This window comes from Lithobates pipiens, unplaced genomic scaffold, assembly GCF_037356315.1.
Source record: "Lithobates pipiens isolate NorthernLeopardFrog02 unplaced genomic scaffold, aLitPip1_a1.2 Scaffold_16, whole genome shotgun sequence".
Classification (NCBI taxonomy): Eukaryota; Metazoa; Chordata; class Amphibia; order Anura; family Ranidae; genus Lithobates; species Lithobates pipiens.
Window position 1 is genome coordinate 268108508 of NW_027507748.1, and position 9490 is coordinate 268117997.

At 41.8% G+C, this 9490-nt stretch overlaps 1 pseudogene; it reads left to right on the forward strand.

Moving 5' to 3' along the window:
• The first annotated feature begins 9100 nt into the window (after nt 1-9100).
• On the forward strand, nt 9101-9232 carry LOC143986339 (U2 spliceosomal RNA; annotated as a pseudogene).
• Nucleotides 9233-9490: the final 258 nt, after the last annotated feature.

A 9490-nucleotide genomic window follows, 5' to 3' on the forward strand; every position in this document is an offset into this window, starting at 1 on the left:
TTCAGGGGGGAGGGGGGTGCAGGTACCTGTACAGTACAGGTATCTGCACCAACTTCTGGAGTAGATTCTGCAGAAGGTATGCCCCTTTCCGCAGAATATATGCCCCTTTCTGAAGGTCCCCCACTGCCTGCTGGGAAACACACGAATCCCAGAGACGGCAGGGACCATCTTTATTGCGCAGCGCGACTCGCGCATGCGCAGTAGGGAACCGGGAAATGAAGCCGAAAGGCTCCACTTCCTGATTCCCATACCCAAGATGGCGGCGGCAGCACCCTAGAGACGATCGAGAGATCGGCTTCGGGTGCCGACATCGTGGGCTCGCTGGGCGGGTAAGTGTCATTTTTTTAAAAGTCAGCAGCTGCAGTATTTGTAGCTGCTGGCTTTTAAAAAAAAAAAACGGCAGACTTCCGCTTTAAATTTGTTCATGAACCATTATCTTCTCCAAAGTACTCTGATTAGTAAGGTACCTTCCAACCATCTTCCTTTTCCTTCCTCTTCTTTCTAATACATTAAGCTATAATCCTTTGTTTACAGTGAGTTCCCTTTAGGGTAAACAGGCATTATATAAATGTTTAAACATCTTAGTTTCTAGTTTGACTATACTTTTTTTTGGTAACTTACTTTAAAATACTTTATTTTGGAATCTTATATAGATATTTCTGTGACAACACTGTTTCAATATGTAACTGAAATACTCGTTTTTTGTTTTACTTTTGAATATTCTATAAAAATCTTTAATGCCGCCTACACACAATCGGAATTTTGGTTGGAAAAAGCTCTGATGGTTTTCCCAAAGGGATTTCGCTCAAGCTGTCTTGCATACGCACGGTCACACAAAATTCCGACCGTCAAGAATGCGGTGACGTACAACACGTACGACGGGACTAGAAAAAGGAAGTCCAATAGACAGTAGCCAATAGAGTCCATCTCGTAGTTGAATCTGAGAATGCATGAATTTTTGCGTGACGGATTTGCATGCACATGAACGCATTTTCGGATAGGAACTTTTTACGACCGAAAAATTAAGAAAATGCTCTCAATCTTTTGCTGGTCGAGATTCGGCCAGCAAAAGTCCGATGGAGCATACACATGATTGCATTTTCCGACCAAAATCTCTCATTGGTCTTTTGCTAGCTGAATTTCCGCTCATGTGTACGCGGCATAAGAGGTAAAAAAACGTAAACATAGGATTATGTAAAAATGGAATCCAAGAGGTTGACAGAATTGTAATGTGCATAAGTGTGTTTTGGCAATTCTCCTAGTTTTTTTTTCTTCCCATTGCACAAAATTATTCAAAAAGTAACAATAACTTGATGTTGATGTTACTATCAGCCTAACTATTAATTATTTAACTGATATGTTTTTCTTAGTTATCACATTTTAAAATTAAAGTTTGACACAGTTATTCGAATTTTAACCAAATAAATATAAATATGATGTCTGACTATACAACACATGTCTAAATGACATTTTAGCCTTGAAAGTTTAAGCTAATGTTCTCATTGTATATGCAGTCTTAAAATAATCAGTTTCACTTGATTTTTAAATGGTTAAAATTTCAATAGGTTTTAACTATTTAAATATTTAGAATGCCTTTGCATAACACCATTCATTAAATCAAAAGTATAGCTGTTTATTGTGTCCTTAGTAGAACCCTAGCATTAGCCACGTTAGCTCTAATAGACCTGTAAATATTCCCAGTGAGCAATTAAACATCCTGTGATTAGTATAGTTTCTGTATATCTGCTTTGAGGAAGCTAGTTTCAGGTACCACATCCACAAAAAAACAACTCTGAGGCACTTTCTATAAACTATAATATAAATAGTAATATTAGGGAGCGAGCTGTTATTATTTTGAGAGTATTGCATCTATATTGTAGGACCATTTACAAAGAATATAATAAAAATAGTGGACTTTTAAAGAACCCAAATAGAACATCATGTTATAAAATTAATCAATGGAACCTTGAAGGTCTAGGTTACATCATATACATTTTCCATCCACTTGGAATCCTATCACAAAAAACAATAGTCAGAGTACTACTCCTGATCCCTAGATGTTGCATGTGATCTAGGCTTTTACCCATACTAAGGTTATTCCCAGGGCTGCTATCAGTCTGACCCACCAGGTAACTATAGAGGTGGGGAGTGAGAGTGAAGAGTGAACCGCTCTCATGCCTTGTAAGTCCATGGCTATGGTCTTATGGGGTTCTGTCAAAGATGGGGACATAGTCACAGATGTACTCTATATGAGAGAGAAAAGGTGCTTGAGCATCATCTACCAACTATAGTTTCTGTACCACGTCACTGGGCAATTAACTAAGCCATGCTTAAAGCGATTCACATCCAGAGATATAGCATAGTTTTAGTGGAATGGACTTGATGCCTATATGATCAGGTGTCTCAAGAAACCATGTGAGTCTGCAGCAGAAGTCAAGTGTTAAGTGTCTTTCTTCTGGTCCCCCTGAGGTTGCCCTTTTTCTTCAGCATTCATACTATGGTAAAGAATACAGCAATCTCTATCTCCAAATAGCCCCAGTTGCTCTCCTGAAGAAGTGGAATGAAAAGTTTGATAGGGATTTCCACTGTTACATTAGCATATTTTAAATCCATACTATTTTCATATTACGGTATGTCTAATGACTACATGATACAGTGTACTAACAACAAGAAAGCTAAGGGGTGCTAGACAGAGACAGCCATAAGTATTGGGGTTTGATACATTAAAATGTAACTGTGACCTATGGAATTTTAAGATGCTTTAATGTGATACTAATAAAAAGAAGTTTGATTTTATAACATGGTGTTCTGTTTGGGTACCCTAAAAGTTTTCTATTTACATTTTTTCTATAAAGGCCTCTCCTGTACATTTGTGTTTGGGGTCTTCCTGGGCCCACTTGTGCTGCTTTGCTCCGAAAGAGAAACCCATGCTGCAAGGGCAATGGGGTTGATTTACTAAAACTGGAGAATGCAAAATCTGTTGCAGCTGTGCATGGTAGCCAATCAGCTTCTAACGTCTTCTTTTTTTTTTTTTTTTTTAAAGGTGTTTATTTAGATTTTATAGAATAAAACATAAACAAGAAGAGAACAAGTCTGACACTAAATATTCATAGGAGTAATGTAGATAATTTCCATTAATCTTGCATAAACAGTGCGTGTGGGATACCCAAACACTTGGAAACAAAGAAGCCCACACTGTTCTCGCACTGTTAAAAAAGTAGAGAACCCCAGGAGGTGAGAGGGCCATAAGCAGGGTTATAAAAATACACAGTACTAACTTCAGCTTGTTTGATTAAGTTTTGACGATAAAGTCTGGAAGCTTATTGGTTTCTACGCAACTTCCAGGTTTTTGCACTCTCCAGTTTTAGTAAATTTTGCACTCTCCAGTTTTAGTAAATCAACCCAAATATGTCCACCTTGATTGGTTACATTTTTGGAATATTCTATGTAGTCAAAAGGAAATAATGTCAGTCAGTATAGTAGCTTACACAGCTTTAACCACTTCAATACCGGGCACTTAAACACCTTCCTGCCCAGACCAATTTTGAGCTTTCAGCGCTGTCGCACTTTGAATGACAATTGCGCGGTCATGCTACACTGTACCCAAATTAAGTTTTTATCATTTTTTTCCCACAAATAGAGCTTTCTTTTGGTGGTATTTGATCACCTCTACGGTTTTTATTTTTTGCGCTACAAATAAAAAAATACCGAAAATTTTGAAAAAAAAAATGTTTTTTTTTGTTTCAGTTTCAAAACTTTGTAAATAAGTACGTTTTCTCCTTCACTGATGGGCACTGATGGGGCTACACTGATGGGCACTGATAAGGTGGCACTGATGGGCACCAATGTGGCACCAATGAAGTGGCACTGATAGGCGGCACTGATGGGCGACACGGATGGGCGACACGGATGGGCGACACCGATGGGCGACACGGACGGACACTGATAGGTGGCACAAATTGGCACTGATAGCTGGCACGGATGGGCGGCACGGATGGGCATGGATAGGCGGCACAGGTGGGCATGGATAGGCGGCACAGGTGGGCATAGATAGGTGGCACAGGTGGGCATAGATAGGCGGCACAGGTGGGCATGGATAGGCGGCACAGGTGGGCACTCATAGGCGGCACAGGTGGGCACTCAGGTGGCACAGGTGGGCACTCAGGCGGCACAGGTGGGCACTCATAGGCGGCACAGGTGGGCACTCATAGGCGGCATCGGTGTTATAGTAATGGATGCCAATCAGTGCCAAACAATAATGCATGCCAATCAGTGATGCCCATTGTGGCCACTGATTGGCATCCATTATGGGCACTGATTGGCACCCATTGTGCTGACTGGCACCCTGGTGGTCTAGGGAGTATTATGGATTTTTATTACCTTTTCCCTGGTGGTCTAGTGGTGTCCCTGGTGGTCCAGTGTGGGCATCCTCGGGGGGGCTGTGCTGATAATCGATCAGCACAGACCCCCCCTGTCAGAGGAGCAGCCGATCGGCTCTCCTCTACTCGCGTCTGACAGACGCGAGTGAGGGAAAGCCGATCACCGGCTCTTCCCATTTACACTGTGATCAGCCGTGATTGGACACGGCTGATCACATGGTAAAGAGTCTCCGTCGGAGACTCTTTACCGAGATCGTAGTTGCCGGGTGTCAGACTGACACCCCGCAACAACGATCGCCGCGATGCGCGCCCCCGGGGGCGCGCAGCGGCTCATAATCCTAATCACGTCATATGACGTCCGGTTAGGATTATGAAACCACTTTGCCGCCGTCAATTTGTAATAGGGCGGGCGGCAAGTGGTTAATAACCTGCCCCTCTCCCATCAGGTGTCTCATTGCAGCATCTTCTTTAAATAGTTGCTGGCCGCTCACCGTCAAATGAAGTGGTGCAGTGGTGCAGCTCTCGTTCTGGGATGCCGTCATATGATGGTGTCCCAGAATGGGTCCTTTTGCATGCCCTCGAGGGCACACAGCGCAGCGATCGTGGCTGCTCCGTGTTGCTAGGACATGGCATGACCCAGATCTCTGTAAAGATCGGGGTAAATTGGCTGTGTCCAATCACAGCTGGTCACATGTAAACACGAAGATGCAGATAATCGGTGCTCCTCGCCTCACACTAACAGATTGTGTGGCGTGGAGAGCCGATCAGCGATATCTCCATGCAGGGGGACATATACACATGTAATTAGGACACTGTGCCCTGATTAAAATATAGGTCAAATGTGTCGCCAATCAGTGCCCACAAGTGCCACCAATCAGTGCCCATTAGTGATGACAGTCAGTCCAGGCTATCAGTGCCACCTATCAGTGCTGCCCATCATTGACCATCACTGCTGTCCATCAATGCCCATCAGTGTCCATCAGTACCGCCAATCCATGCCGCCTATCAGTGCCCACCAATGCTGCCTATCAGTGCCCACCAGTGTCGCCTATTAGTGCCCATCAGTGCCACTTAACTGTGGCCATCAGTGCCACCTATCAGTGCTCATCAGTGCCACATATCAGTGCCCATAAGTGCCACCTCATCAATGCCCACCAGTTCAGCCTATCAGTGCTCCTCAGTGCCGCCTCATCAGCACACATCAGTGAAGGAGAAAAATTACTTACAAAATGACAGAAAGTAAGTAAAACATTTTTTTTTCAAAATTATTGGTCTTTTTGTTTTAGTAAAAAAAAAAAAAAAAACCTGCAGTGATTAAATACCACCAAAAGAAAACTCTATTTGTCTGAAGAAAATTATAAAATAATTTGTTTGGGTACAGTGTAGCATGACCCGCACAATTGTCATTCAAAGTGCGACAGCGTTGAAAGCTGAAAAATGGCTTGGGCAGGAAGTGCCCTGTATTGAGGTGGTTAAGGAAATAATTGGGTATAGTAATGTGGGAGGTGTGGTCCAGACGAGTAATACATGCCCAATCACACCATTTTCTGGAATGACCTACAGGAAGTGACGCAAGCAGAAATAACTTTTTATTTTAAACTCAATGAAAATTTTATAAAACACAAAATTTCAAAAGTTAACAGCCTCAAGTTTGACAGGATGATTCCAAAAGTTACCTGACTGCATAAACTAATTTCTGTGCACCAAATTTGCAATACAAACGTTTTTATGAAATATGCCTTTTTGATTGTATTTACAAACACAACGTAAATATAAGAAATAATTTATGCTATAGGCTTTTTAACCTTTTACATAGAATTAAATGAATTTTCTTTTTGACATCTAGTGAACCAACAGTTCATGCATCAAGAACAGACAGCTGTTTAAAAGTTCCCAGCTGGAAAGCACACAATAAACAATGCACTTGAATATACACAGCCTTTTAGCTTCACATAATCATTCCCTTCTGTTAAGATGGCAACATGCCCAAGTTTGGTAGACACTGCCATTGGCAATAAGACTAAAGCTGCCATAGAGTTTCATTAGCAACTTCTGTATAACTGCAGGTGAAGTATTGTGTTTCCCAATGCAATCTTAACTACAAAGCTACAATTAGCACATCTTCAAATTGTTAATCAGAAGAGTATATATAAACATGTGCTTTACATTTCTTTGTTAAATTAAAAGGTTACATTGTTCTTGAAAGGATGCTGCCTTGAAAATAATACACTTTATTACATTCTAATGATATAATATAGCATTTTTAAAATGTGCCCTTTCTCAGTAAATGGCACCACAAAGCTATTAATTCACTCCCATATTATTTCACGCCTTGACTGTTACAACTCCTTCTTCACTGGCCCTTCAGTCTATCATGAATGCTACTGCCAGATCTATTCATCCTACTAACAGTTCAGTGTCTGTCACCCAATCTAGGTGAACTTCTCTTTTAGTGGAAATTGCATTACTTCTTAGAAGGAATGCCAGGACTATGTTCTATGGGCATGAGTCTATCTTTCACTCTCTCGCTTTGTTTCCTCCAAGGTTGCAATAACTGTTGTAACTTGTTCAGGTGGGGTACCACCTTTACCATACTTTGCTGATTGTTTACTTAAATGTTACTAAACCCACAACAGTAAAAACAGTCTGTATATTCAGTAATGCATGCTTGTTATGCTCATTGTGGAACCAAAGGGGTTGATCCTTTGCATTGTGTAAAAATTCTGTTTGATTCTGTTTTGATCCTCCCCTTTTTCCACTTTCCCCAACCCATCTCCTGATAGAACAGAGCATAGGGACAAGCTACACATGCTCAGTTTGGCTAATTATGTCGAGGCACCAAGGGCTGTTCAACAATTTAGTTCTTACTGTATGTCTATACCATTATATCTTGGGTTAAGAGACTTAAGGTAGGTTTATTCTATATAAATAGGTTTATATTGTAATAATGCCACTGTTAAGTCAGCATATATCTAAACTTGGGTAAAAATGTACTTATGTCCATTCCATTTTCAATTTACTTTCCAGGAACTACATTCTAAGCCCCATTTGGACCATTTTATGGCCCTTTGAAACCACCATTCATTCTCTATACTTCTATGCCTTGTTTTGACATAGCCTTTCAGAATACAACCTTTTACTTGACCTCCACCTACAATATATTATACATACATAATTATTACACATATACCTTTCTGATTCTGATCCTTTTTGTAAATTCCTCCTTTTTCTCTCCATGTGCTCTCTCTATGGAATAGCATGCCAAAGCTACCTACTGTAGCTGTGGGTCTTAGGTTTCCAACTTAACCTACTCCTATCCTTTGTAGATACTTGTCAGGCACCCTTATAATCTATCCAATATTTCTATACTTCTTTGTTCATTATTTACTGTACACTTATCCGATATTTTCTCTTTTTTGTTTTTTCATGTTCTATCGATGTGATTTCAATTTAGACCCTTCAAAATTATTTCATATTGTGTCAACAATGTAATACTCCAATTATTTTTCTAATAATAATCTATGCTAACAGACAAATATATATTGATTTCTGCAGTCCTTATTATATTTATTTATGTACATTGAATTTATTGTTATTATCCGTTTTTGAGTATTTGGGTTTACGTGGCTGCATGGCTTTAGACCATTCTCTAATTTGGGCATATTATAATTGTTAGTTCGCTTTTCTCTCCCTTTCTTTTTCTCTCCCTTTTCTATCATGTCGGGTGGCTCGCTCCTCCTCAGCATTCCCCCTCTGTGTGTTGATGTATTAGGGGTCGGCTCTGCGGATGGTGAGGCCCCCTTACTACCTGTGCCTGCATGGACACCCAGGGTCTAGTATTGGGGAAACTGGGCCCGTTTATGTTGACACAGCGGTAGCATACCATCCCCTGCTACACATTCTGTATCCACCACTCTCATTGGATATTTCTATACCCCTTACCATCCATCGGACTATGTACCTGTCTCCACCTACACTATCGGCTGGTATGCTGCTGCCATGGTGACGTGCATGACGTGGCGCATAGCATTCTGGTGAGCGTAGGCTTGCATTGTATACTGGGTGCATGCGCAGTGTCGCCGTTTGTCCGCTCTCACTCGGTGATGACGTATGTATGCCGAGTGAGTGGGGGGTACTTAAGGCACTTGACACTGTGGGGACACCGATGTGATTCCTTTGCTGCAACAAGGTTAGTTTGCGGAGCAGGAAGGGTCTGGTCCACACTCTCCCAACTTGCCCGGTGGATTCTAATTTGAGCTGTCCTCTTTCTCTTTTTTCCCCTATCTTCAACACAGGGATTTCACAGTTACAAGGTGTACTGTGTGACTGACTCCCATTATCTCAACAAGGATGTTATGTTGGATATTGCTGGATCATCTCAATCCAGCATAGTACCTATAACCTTTGTTCGGAAAAGGTAAGCATTTAAAGGGCTTATCAGACATAGTATATAAGTGAGCCTTCCCTGTTTATCACGTTCACTATAAATCTTTTTTATTTTTTTGATTACAGTCATCACGTTTTCTCTTTTTGAAAATTTGGGAATCGTTCACTCTCCTCCATTTTACCAACTAATTTTGCTCCTGGCCTCCCCGTCTCATATACCTCTCTTACTAACCACCTTGGTATGTATAGAGGGCATGTTGGCTCCAGTTTACTACCCCTTTTATGGGGGTGTTTATTTATTTGTACAATTTGAATGTGCCATTGTCCCCTTTCCTTTCGCTTCTCGGCCTTTTGGCTAAGATCAAGTGTAGTATCTGTTCTTATCAGTTACCAATAGGTGGCGCTTGCTTCCATCCCTGTTCTACGGCGAGGTGGAGCAGGGGTGGCGGTTGCTATGCAAAGCCTGTTGGTGTAAAGGTGACCCGGAGCGGTTCGTAGCCGAATCGGGAAGCCTTCTGATGGGGGCGGAGAACCACTGGTCGGCGCCAGGGGAGGGGTCCCTGGCAGACCGGCTTGGATTGTGGCAGCTTTAGCCCCAGTCAGTTTTTCGGGAGGGAACGCTTAGCTCTCCTGTTCCAGCAGGGGGGCGGCCTGTACCTTTCGAATATAATTAGGTGGGAGTGAGGGTTTGACCTGATGGCAAAGGGTCTCACCAAGCTCGCTGA